This window comes from Podarcis raffonei, chromosome 17, assembly GCF_027172205.1.
Source record: "Podarcis raffonei isolate rPodRaf1 chromosome 17, rPodRaf1.pri, whole genome shotgun sequence".
In the NCBI taxonomy this organism is placed as follows: Eukaryota; Metazoa; Chordata; class Lepidosauria; order Squamata; family Lacertidae; genus Podarcis; species Podarcis raffonei.
Genome location: NC_070618.1, coordinates 31,003,160 through 31,015,638, shown reverse-complemented (window position 1 = coordinate 31,015,638; position 12,479 = coordinate 31,003,160). Strand labels below are relative to the sequence as shown.

The window sequence follows — 12,479 nt, the reverse complement described above, 5'->3', positions numbered from 1 at the left end:
GTCTATGACATTTGGATGATCATCTTCATCAATTGATAGACTCCTACCTTCAGGAGCACTGTCTCCCTCCCCCACATTAGTCAGTTTAAAGCCCTCCTGATGAGGTTTCTGAGATTTTTGGCAAAAACATTCCTCCCAACCGTTGTGAGGTGCAGCCCATCGCTTGCCAGAAGTCCATCTTCAAGAAACTGCAGTCCGTGATCTAAGAATCCAAACCGTTCCAGCTGTTCACAGCCTGCTGTTCACTTCCACTAATTTTCCCTCTCTCCCTGGGCCACGTCATTCAACTGGGAGGACAGATGAGATGACAATTAGTGCATTTAATTGCTTCAATTTCCTGCCCAGAGCCTCGTAGTCTCTTTTGATCTTCTGGAGGCTATTGCTTGCAGTGTCATTGGTTCCCACATGAACCAAGAGGAAGGGGTATTTGTCAGTGGGTTTTATGATTCCTTGCAGTCGTTCAGTTACATCTTGGATCTTAGCCCCGGGGAGACAGCACACTTCCCGAGACATCTTGTCAGGCCCACAGATCACTGCTTCTGTTCCTCTCAGTAGGGAATCCCCTATCACCACTACACGCCTCCTCTTAGGTTTGGTCGGGGTTCTTCCGTGAGCTGTCCATTCCTTTTTTTTTTTTTTAAATAATATTTATTAGCATTTTCAAAAAACAAACAAGAACGAAAAAAAACAAAAAAATAAACAGAACAAAAGAAAAATACAAAAATACGTAACAAAATTAAACAACAAAAGAAAGATAGAAAAAACACATAAATTTATCGTTCTTAACCTTATTTCTCAGACTTCCTCACACTTCCCCTTCTTGTATTCCAATTTAAATTGTCAGTTCAGCAAGTCCTTAACTTATTTCTTTACCTTAACTTATACATTTATTCTAACATACCATTTTTTACTTTACTTCCTTTTTTCCATTTCCTCCATTTATTTTTACCAATCTTATTTTCAATTTAATTTAAAAAAGAAGAAACCAATTTTACCTTATTTAAAACACACATCAATACTTATACCTCATTAACTATTCTTAGACCTTTTTCCTAAAGTCGACCAAAATTTCCCTTCCACGATTTACCCAATTTCCTTACCACTAATTAAAAGTAAAAAAAAGAAAACAAATTATCCTTATGTGCCCTTTGGATTCCCAACCTCCACCCACCCTTTTCCCGGTTCCAATCCCCGACCAATGTCCATCAGTCTTTGTGTTATTTATTTAACCTGGAGACCTCACATCTGAGGCCCTTTTATCTCTCTCAGTTCCTTTCTGCCGGCCTCTTTGATAGTCCTTAATGTTAGACCCCAAGTTTCGAAGGGGCTCCGGACCAGCAGAGTCTTTGTTACTTCCAGCCAGTCTTCCATACTTAAAAGTAAAGCCTATGGGGGACTCCAACTTTTGTTTCAAATTTCTTACAGATCCAAATATCCCCAAGGCTCCACCTTTCACCTTCCGCAGATTTATAATCCTCAGGTCTTCAGGTCTCCTCCAAGGGAGATCTCTCCTTTTTCCAGGCTCCCATTCAGACCAGGCTTTCCACATCCAATTTTTATTATCCTTTTTTATCATCATGTCAGGCCTCATATTGTAACTCTCCTTTAGCTCCTGCACGTCTCCTGCTTCTCCTTCATTTTCTTCAAAAACAGCACCTTGCTCCATCATTTCTGCACTTTCAGTTTCATTTATTTGTTCAGTTGAATAGGCTTCCTGTTTCAAATCTTTATCCAGCTCAACACTGTTGTTTACTGACCGGTGTAGTAGTGATATCTTTGTAGACATAACATTGTATTCATCTTTCAAGTTTCCCAAGAGAGCGAGCGTTCTGTCCAGTTCTGCTTGGAGTTTACATACTCCAGTCATTTTTGTAATGTAGTATCCCTATTACCCCTCTAGGGGGATTTTAGTTCCTTAATGCTCCTTTCAACTCGAAACCAAAAGTCCAGTTATTTTGTATCAGCCCTCGTTGTTTTCAACAAAGTTATACCAGATGAACCAACAAAAACAGCAGAAACAATGTTCTCTTTTTCCAGCTTGCAACTAGCTGACTAGCAGCTCTCTTGACAGCTGTCAAAATCTTCCATGCAACAGACTTTCTCTTGGGGCGTTCCCGGGTCTCGGGGGGGGGTGAAATTCCAGTCCCCAAATTCTTTTTATCCTCCAGTAAATCCTTATAATGTCAAAACCGTGAAATCAAGATCTTTTCACTAGAAAACAGGTTCTCTCGACCTTAGTTGCCCAGTCCTTTGCTTTAACTTGTTTACAAAGAGGGGGGGGGGGTGACTTCCTTTTTAGCCCCTTCCCGCTCGTTCCAAATTCAAGATTAATTTTTTTTTTTAAAGTCCCAATCTCCGTATTACTCACGGGTTAGTATTTTAGAGTCCAGTCGATCTTGGAAGAAGTTGGCGCTCTCTGTCAATGGCTTGCGGCTTCACTCCGTAGGCGAGGGAGTACTCTCAGCACCGCGCCTCACCCTGCCTCCGTTCCGAAGCCTTTAAAAAGGCTCCGTCGCGGATTGGGGGGGCGCAAATGGTGCCCGCCGAGTCTCTGTGTTCACAGGCATCCGCGCCTGTGATTTTAAGGGTCCCCGCTTCGCCGCAGCGGCCAGACCCAGACGCTACGGAGCCGATTCCCTCCGGAGCTCGGAGGGAATCCGCCATTAAACAATGGCGCCAACCCGGAAGTCTCCGTGAGCTGTCCATTCCAAGGTCGCCTGCACATTCCCTGAGGACTGACTTTGCAGCTCGTCTTCATATACCTGATCGACTGTAATGAGGGAGAGATCCTCAAATGGAGTCTGCTCTTCATCTAGGGGATGGACCTCAAAGCGACTGTGTATTTCTAAACAGAGTGAACCCTGGGCCTCCTACTTCTTTGAGTCACGTTTCTCCATATATCTGGCTCCTGTGTTGGTGAACTAGCCTCCTTCTCAGGGGAGTCCCCTGTCTCCTCCTTGGTGGAGACGGTGTGCTCTGTTGCTTCCAGGAAGAGCTCCAGCTCTCTAATTCTTTGGAGCGTAGCTACACGTTCCTCCAGTTGCTGGACTTTGTCTTCTAAGAGGGCAATCAACATGCAATTGCTGCAGGTAAAGCTGCCTGCAACCTTTGGCAAGATGGCAAACATTGCGCAGGAACCGCAGGCGACTGCAGCTGTTCCCTCACCCTCCATCTTGAGAACGTGTCGTTGGGGGTGGCTACAGCAGTCCTCCTTCATAAAAAGCGTGAAGACAGGACAAATAACTCCCCCCCAAAAAAACCTAGGTCTCCCCCAACAAACGTTTGAGACTAGCTCCCCTAAATCTAAAAGATGGATCAAACTGCAAGCTCTGATAAGCTCCTCCCACAGCTAATCACCTTCCTCAACAGAAACCCTGCCCCCTCTGACCTTTGCACAGGGAGAGCAGCTAATCAGCCACAAAGAAACACACGCACAAGAAAACCCTTTTTGCTCCTTCTTCAGCTGCTGCCCTGCAAGCTCTTGACTGTGTTGCTATCTCTCAATACAATATTGAGCGGAGATGGTATTGTTGCACACAGATTTAGACATGGAGACTCTGCAACAAATAAATTGGAACAGCCCAATGATTGTCTGTTCTGTCTCATGAGCTCCATTATCCATTGTATATCAAAGGGATAGGCTTACCTCGCTCCCCACCCCCAATATTTTATTCAAGTTGGCATCCCTGCCCCCTTGGTCACCCTAATATGAGATCCAAATGTCGCCTCCATTCTCCTTCCTGCCTCATACATTAGACTGGTCCTGTTTGTCGGTAGCCCAGCGTTGCCAAGGTGAGAGAACTTTTGTTTGTCCTGTGGAAGACTCTATGGCATCAAGCTGGAATAATAGAGGATAAGTTACTTAGCAACCAAGGAAGCATTAGGGCAATCAGATTTAACTAAGGTTAGATCACCCCACATGCTTGACATGAGTGCTCCTCACCAAAATTGTAATGTTTTAGACCAGTGTTTCCCAAACTTGGGTCTCCAGCTGTTTTGGACTACATCTCCCATCAATCCCTGGCCACTGGTCCTGCTAGCTAGGGATGATGGGTGTTGTAGAGGCTTGCTGGTTTAGAGGCTTGTTGTGGGCAATACATAGCCCCATGCCTAGTATCCTCCACAAATTTGTGGGGTCCGATTATCACTCTTGGGGTGGATGTGATTGCAGAATGAAGCGCTGGAAGTGATCTGGAGAAACATTTGTTCCAGGAAAGATGCCACCAAGGGGTTCTGCAACCTCCCATCTACACTGAAGTAAAAAGCCCCCAGTGTTGTAACCTTTTCTCATAGGGAAGTCACTCCAATTCCTTGCTCATTTGGGTTGTCCATTTCTGATTCCCTCCCCACCCCCCAGGTCTGCAGTCTGCTTTATACTGAGAGTCCTGCACTGCAGGGGGTTGGACTAGATGACTCGGGGTCCCTTCCAACTCTACGATTCTGTGAGGTGAGGCAACCAGTACTGTATGCAGTATTCCAAGTGGTTGTTGCAACAGAAATTTGTATAACAATATTATGATATTCACATTTTAGTTTTCATCCCCTTTCCTAATAATGATCCACAACATTGAATTCTTTTGTTTCACAGTTGTATCTAAGTATTCCAGTTTGTCTTTATTTTTTAAAAAACACAAAAATCCCTTCCTGCAAACCGTAAGATTCTATTGTTCAGAGAAAAATAACAGGCCACCCCAATCTCTGAGTCCAGGGATCTGGGCATGCTTTACACAGGGTCTGTGCTCCCTTTTGGACAATTATTTATTAACGTATATATGCAACTTGAGTCTACATTGGAGGGATTCCCAGCATTCACATCTCAGGAGGCGCTTGATTGCTTGCTACAGAGGCGCAGCACTGGATTCAGCGGCAGCCAAACAGTCCTGTGTCTCTTCGAAAACAGCTTGAAGAAAACAATTCTGCATCAGCCTACATCATCCAAGCTGGAACCCTCAACCTTTTCTTTTCCTGCCCACTAACACGCATAAGCTGGGGAAACCCCACTCCACTCTGTCAATTGATGACTTCCCTGATGCGTTGATGACTGGGCTTAAGGGCTTATCTCCCCAGGATGCCCAGGTCCAGAAAAACCAGGTTGGCCCACATTTTTACACGGCTGAATAAAATGTCTGTCAGCTCATCTTAATTCTCAAAAGTACTGATCAAACACTGAAATATACTCCGAGTCGAGAGTGGATTTCATGCTCTTTATTCAGCTCATAATGGTGAAGAGGAATGAAAGTTTCCCCAAAGTATCTGCTTTATCTACATTATTTACACAATGGGCTGCACGTGATTGGCTAATTCCCGAATTCTCCTGTAGGCCAATCAGGTTGTGGATTCACTTCCATCTAGAGCTGGATTGGGTGGCTCCTGCAGACCAATCATACTGCTGCATTGTTCTAGGACCAATCAGGCTGCTTCATTTTGTATCCTATTGTTCTAGGACCAATCAGACTGCTGCATTTTGGATCCTATTCAACTCAGTACATAACTAAAACCATCACTAAAGAATCTAGAGGGGATCAGGGCACCACAACCCCATAACATCAACCTCTTCCTGAAGCACACATCTGACCCAGATGTGCCGACGGAAAGGAAATGTACTGTCGTAAACAAAAATTGCCCTTTTTCCTTTATGGGGTATCCAAGAGCCCATAGAGAGTCCTTACATAGGTTCCCTATTGGTAGGAGAAAATAACATAGGCCAACAAGAGAATATTGAGAAGCAAAGCAGCTAGTAGGCCTGATCTTTATCAAACTGTTGCAACAGGGTCCTCACTCACTACACACAGGAGGGAGGAGGAACCCACAACAATGGCGCGCAAGGCCTTATATAGACATTTTGAAATTGCCACCCTGTAGATCAAGACCACCCCCAGAAACATCATACATACATCACAGAAGGGGTGTAACCTAAGACTACCCCTCAGATACATCATATCTACATCACAGAAAAGGCGGTCTTAAACAGAAATTAGAATGTTGTTTTTCTCCTGTCCTTGTTTATCTCCTGTCTGGCAGGTTACTTGGTTGGATTTCCTGGGGAGCCTGGCCAGTCTTTTGTTATGATAAATACTTAGTAATGATAAATACTTAATTCCTGAGTCAGGTCACAGGCTCACCCTATTCAAACAAGAGACATACCCTTAAGACAGGATTTGTGAAGGAAAAGACAATGGAGAGGCTTTTCCATTTTCCTTTGACCTTGCAGAGAAAACATTTGGTCAGTTTGGGACAGTTTGGGAATCAAAAATAGTTCCAGGTCGGTCTTCCTGTGCTGATCTATGTACTTGCTTGGTTGGTACGCTCATGAACATTTAACATATATCTAAGACCTAAAAATTCCTATCACAGTACACAACTTTCCTGTAAAAAGAAAATGTAAGTAGAGGCATTTAGAACAAATCAAAGCAGATCATAATACGATACTTTTAGCCCCACGCAGCAATTTCCAGTCCCTCGTGAATTCCCCAGGCTTCCTCCTTCCTCCTCCTTTGTGCATAGTTCAGTCAGAGCTGCATCTCAAAGGTGGATTTCAAACACACTAACAGTTACCAGAGCAATTCTTTTTTAAAAATCGCAATAGTGTTTTAAAAAATAGTTAAAAAATATAAACATGCAAAAAAGCACTGTGCTACAAAATCCATTGCTAAGACCAGCGGGAAAAGTAAAAGAGTCTCAGATAACAGACTCAAACCTCTGCCCTGCTCCACTGGGGGGGGGGGCAGCTGCTTGCATGGCCTTCTGTCTTGGGGCCTCCACAGAGTTCCTTGTCTTGGTATCGTCACAAATTTCTCGGTCCAAGTAAATTAATCGTCTTGGACCTCATCTGTTTTGCTTTGGCCTCCCCTCTGGTTGTGGGTCAGAAGCTCTAAACTCGCACCCCAGTTCTGAAACAATCTCTGCAGCCACATCAAGACACAATTCCAGTATCAAATCTGCTTTCTCACTAGCACACCCTCCAACATTTCTCCGTTGAAAATAGAGATGTGACGTCCTATTCCATAATAATCATTTTATTATTTATACCCTGCCCGTCTGACTGGGTTGACCCAGCCACTCTGGGCAGCTTCCAGCATATATAAAAACATAATAAAACAAACATTTATAAACTTCCGCATACTGGGCTGCCTTCAAATGTCTCCTAAAGGTTGTACTGTATAGTTACTTATCTCCTTGGCTCGGGGGTCACATAACTCCATACCCTCCAATATTTCTTCGATGAAGATAGGGACGTCCTAAGGAAAAGCATGACATTCCGGGATCAAATAAAAAACCAGGACGGCTTCTGTAAATCTGGGACTGTCCCTGGAAAATAAGGACACTTGGACCGGCTGCTGGGGGTCCTCTCCATCTTTCTACATCCTGGCCCAGTTCATCCACAGCCCCAAACCACAGATCAGAGTCCTGCCCCCAGTCCCTTTCAGGGGGCACCTTCTTCCGAGTCCATTGGCCCAGACCCCCCCTTCTCTCTCTCTCTCTCTCTCTCTCTCTCTCTCTCTCTCTCTCTCTCTTTCTGCTTAATCCCAACTTATGTGAAGCGCTTCATGGGACCCAACCAAGGCAGGTAACCCTCCCACAGACCAATTCAAGGACATTTGAAGTTCATTTTTTATAAATACCGTATTAGATTAATGTCTTGTTAACTAAAACAACAATTTCCGCCTTTTTAAAATATACACAGTATCTTCTTGTTGTTGATCTCTTTTGCTTTCGACATGGATATTATTTCTTGTTTCTTCTTTTTTGTGTCTTCTCTTACTCTGTGCACTTGTGATTAAAAACAAATACAGTTTTCCATCAGGCTATGTCACCCAAGCTGAAACCCCTAAACCTTTTCTTTCCCTGCCAAATAACGCACATATATTGAGGAGGAGCCTCGCCCCCCGTTTCACACAGGCTTAGCGCTATTGATGACTTCTCTGATGAGTTGATCACTGGATTTAACAGCTTGACTCCCAGGAATGCGCTGACAATACATGGGGAACAAGGAAGAACAAGAGCCAAAATGTTTGAGAAAGGAAATCTTACTGACCATATGATTAGCTACAAATGCTTTCCAAATTTACTCCAGTATGCTACTGGTGCAGGCATTCAGATATTATCATAAAAGTATCTCTAAGCTTCTTTTTCTAATAGCAAGGATTTGATTAACTCAGAATGCCTTCCCCTTGTCATTATCCACATCATGGGTAGGCAAACTAAGGCTCAGGGGCCGGATCCGGCCCAATTGCCTTCTAAATCTGGCCCGCGGACGGTCTGGGAATCAGCGTGTTTTTACTTGAGTAGAACGTGTGCTTTTATTTCAAATGCATCTCTGGGTTATTTGTGGGGCATAGGAAGTTGTTCTTTTTCTCTTTTTTTCAAAATATAGTCCGGCCCTCCACAAGGTCTGAGGGACAGTGGACCGGCCCCTTGCTGAAAAAGTTTGCTGACCCCTGATCCACATCCTCCTAGCTATGGGGGCCAAGATGCTGGTCCATCTCTCCATCCACAGTAAAAGTGGAACTGGAGGAGTCCAAATACCTGGCTTACATTTTGCTTGCATCAGGCTACCGACCCAATCAACAACACCAAAAACCTTCACTTGCCAACAGGAAAAGGATATTCAAAAAGGTGGCTCTGTTTGTTCTGTAGCAGCAAATTTACATTGGCCTATTTAGAAATTCTTGTAGCTGGTTGATGTAATCTTGGCATTTATTATTTTCCTTGTTCTCCACCCCCCACCCCAAATACCTTATGTGAAATCTTGCCTGGAGAACTTAAACACTTGCCACTTGGGTAGTATTAGGGTTTGTCCCAAATAAAAGTTTTGCTGAACTGAGGATTCTGACATTTTTACTGTGTATTTCCCTCTTTAGGAAAGTTCTTAATGTCTGATGTTTTATTGTGTTTTTAATATTCTGTTGAGAGCAGCCCAGAGTGGCTGGGGAAACCCAGTCAGATGGGTGGGGTATAAATAATAAATTATTATTATATAATGTTATTATTATTAATTTCATAATTGCTTCTTTCAAAATTTTGTTGGCATGGATGGCCCTTGCAAGGGCCTAAAACATGATGCTTCAATTAAGAGGATCAACAACGTTTTAATTCTATCAATGTTGGATTGTCTTTTAATGATTGTGGTTCTCCCCCCCCCCCCCCATGTTTTCAGCTGTCCTTATTTTTATCTGTAACCTTTTGTTGGCTTCTCTCGGTGCTGCACAGGCTGGGGCAACCCTTCCCAGGCCAGTTTGGACAGTGTGGCATCTTCCAAGGATGGGGAATTGCTTATAACACAAGCATCTGTCAGAAGAGAAAGAGTGCACATTTCTGGAGCCTCAAGATGCAAGGATTCCCAGCCCAGACTGCAAACCCATTACCATGGGCGGGGGTGGGGGGGAGTGATGCTAAATTGTAGCTCATATAGATGTATGTAGGTGCCTCATGTCCAGCTCTTGTGAGATGTGCTGTTCTGCAGAATGGAGAAAGATTGTGCAGTTAAATGAGGACCTGAAGCTTGAGATACAGAGAGATTTGTGCTTGCCTGTGAGACATGCTTTCTCAAGAACAAACAACCCCTGAGTTCCTTGTGCATATTAGACTGCATGGAGGAACCATCAGTGAAAGGCTGGTGAAATTGATCCCAGGGGCACAGTAGAAGACAGGGCTGCCGCTTTACAGGCCCAAAATATAGAGGTCTACTTGACACCCACGCTGCCATGGCATGCTGTAAATGCAGTTCACAGCTGTTTCTGATGAGCGTTCTCAGAATTTTCCTCCCAAAAGGTTCATGTGTGTTCTTACTAACAAAAATCAGCAACGTGTGTTATGGTATTTTGGGCAACGCCAATAACTGGCAGAATCCGAAAGAAGTTTCAGTAAGTGAAAATGTTGTTGGAGACTCACGATTTCATTATATCGGTGACCTGGAACATATTCCCACCCGGAGTCTATTCTGGGGTGGCCTCAGGGTATACAAGAAACCTGGCAAGTGTCTTTCTTATATATTACGAGCTAATAAAACACTTCTCATATTGTATCATTGTAATCACAGCATTATTTTAGACTACTTTTCTCCCACTTAGCGGCCCGCAAAGTAACTTACAATAAAGAAACACAAACAATACTAAAAAAAGAGATATAGATATATAAATAAATCAGTTTAATAAAATCATAATAAAAGAAAAGACATAGTTTATATGAATTAAATAGGGAACAACGGAGTTTTTCCTACACAGGCATTTAAATCTCCGGCCAAAATTATAAGACAAATGAAAAAGGCATTCAGTCAAAAAAACCCAAGTCTGTTCTTGGGATCCCCAGCGTAGCTCCAAGGGCACTACAAGGCCCATTAAGACCCCCCTGCCCCTACCAATTTTTAACAATGAACTAGGGTCTTTTGGCTTAGGGGAGGGTTGGCTGATACATGCTGCCTGCTTTTTAATGTTTTTTATTTGTTTTGCCGGATGTAGGTGTTTTAGGGTTGGGGGGAGGTTCTGGGCATTCCCAGTTTTACTTCTGTGAAGTGGGTTCAGTGGAGCATAAAAAATTTTTGGACTTGTATAATGATACTTCAGTTACTTTTTCTGAATCCTATTCCCTGGTTTAGGATTCACATTTTCCTTCCTTTTCATCCTTATCTCCCTCTTCCCTCCTTGTTCATTCCCCTTGAATGAGTGCAATCCAAACTCCTCAGAGCCCTTCTACAAGTTCCTAGATGCGTTTCAAATGCATGGGTCAGACTAGAAACAGGGATGATGAAAGTCGAAGCTCATGTTAGTCTAACATCGATATATAAGTGGCTAACTCTGAAACTGCTCCCCCAAGGAATAGCCCCATTGATTCTGAGCGACCAGTTTCAGTCTGGCTGAAGTTTAAGCAGTCTTAAACACTCCTCAGAAACTGGGCCTTGCTCCCCAAACCCTCATAACTATTGGCCTGGGCCAAGCTAGATCCATGGTTAGGCAAAGAATCATGGGCATAGAGAGACAACAGGACTGTACAACGGTCCCCAATTATAAAATCATAGAAAACGGGAGATACGTAGCCACTCCAGCAACATATCTCTATTGCATCACATCCAGAAACGCAAGAAGGGCTTTCACTCTTGCTAGAAGCTCAGCATTGCCCTCACCTGTTCTGGAAGGCTCCTATAGAAGAGTCCCATATGCACAGAGACTTTGCGCCTGCCCATTAGGAGAAATAGAAAGCCCCGAACATATATTTTTTAGATGTCCTTTTTATGCTGAGATTCGTAGAGACACCATTGACCTTTTGCTGAAGAGGCTCGCCGATCTTTCAGACAAGTCAAAAAGACTCTCCTCCCTGCAAGTAAGGGGAGTGGTTGTGGGCGGGAGCCGAGCACCGCCCCTAGCAGGGGGCGTTAGTCCCCTGCCTCCATCTCACCTGGCTGGCGCCCACGCCCCTCAGCAGGCATCCAACCAGGTGCCTGAGAGGGGGCGTGTTCAGCAGCCTTTTGCTGCGGCGCCAGCCTCTGCCCGGCCTCATTCTTCGTCGTCTCGCCGCGAGTCACCCACCCTCCACTCCCTTTGAGTTAGGGCTTAGGTCATTGGCCTTGCTATGGACCTTAGGTTGGTCGCCCTGGTTGTCTAGGGGGCCTGGTAGGAGTTTTTCCATTTGGCATTAGGCTTTTTGGTTTTTTCGCCTACCTCGTAGCAATCGTCACAACTTTTGTGGTATTGGTGGGTAGGTTAGGCATTGGAATAATGTGTTGTGGTGTGTCGAAGAGCTAGGTGTGGCCATCGCCTATGCCTTCAATTTAGGGGTATTCCGTTAAAGGAATCTGGCGGTCGTGTATTCCGTCCGATGCCTGCTTGGCGGGAGGCCATGGCACGACCCTCGGTGACATCAGGGGTGAGCCTATAGTTGGATTGGCATCAACAGGCTCCACCTACTGGTGAATAAACCCACTTGCTTGAGAGATCCAATGCCTAAGCCAATACCTTTTCACTGCTGTAATCAATAAAGTTGTGGCCTTTCATTGCCCATTAACCTTATATAACGTCTCCTTGTGTATTCTTTCCACATCGCGGGGGTCGGGTCCTCGAACCACAACTTAATTCTCTCCTCTTAGGCAAAGATCACAAGACGACCTGGCTGGTAGCCAGATTCTGCGCTCAGATCTGTAGGCACAGATCATCCTCTAGAATAATATAGTTTACAAGGGAAAAGCTGAAGCCGCCCTTTGGGGCGCCTCAGGGTCAGTTTTTATGGTAGCCCAAATCTCCGTTGTACATGTGTATGTATATATCTCAATTTTAACTCATGAGCTATTGCTGCAATCTGCTCTAATTGTATATTTTATCTTTATGAATGCTGCTTTTATTGTTTTTATTTATTATAAATTATCTATCTATCAACATCTCATCCTTCAAAGAGAACAGGGGATGGTTGTGTTAACGTCTTTATGGTGATTCATGTATAAATAATGCTGCGTTGTGTGTTGGGAGAAGCTTTCTGAAAACACAGTGTGT

General features: G+C 44.1%; 1 protein-coding gene across 1 annotated transcript in view; it reads left to right on the top strand.

Annotated features, from left to right (window-relative positions):
• The window catches only part of LOC128404806 (beta-1,3-galactosyltransferase 2-like), a 45,861-nt gene that overhangs the window by 17,877 nt on the left and 15,505 nt on the right, over window positions 1–12,479 (top strand). The window lies entirely within an intron of this gene.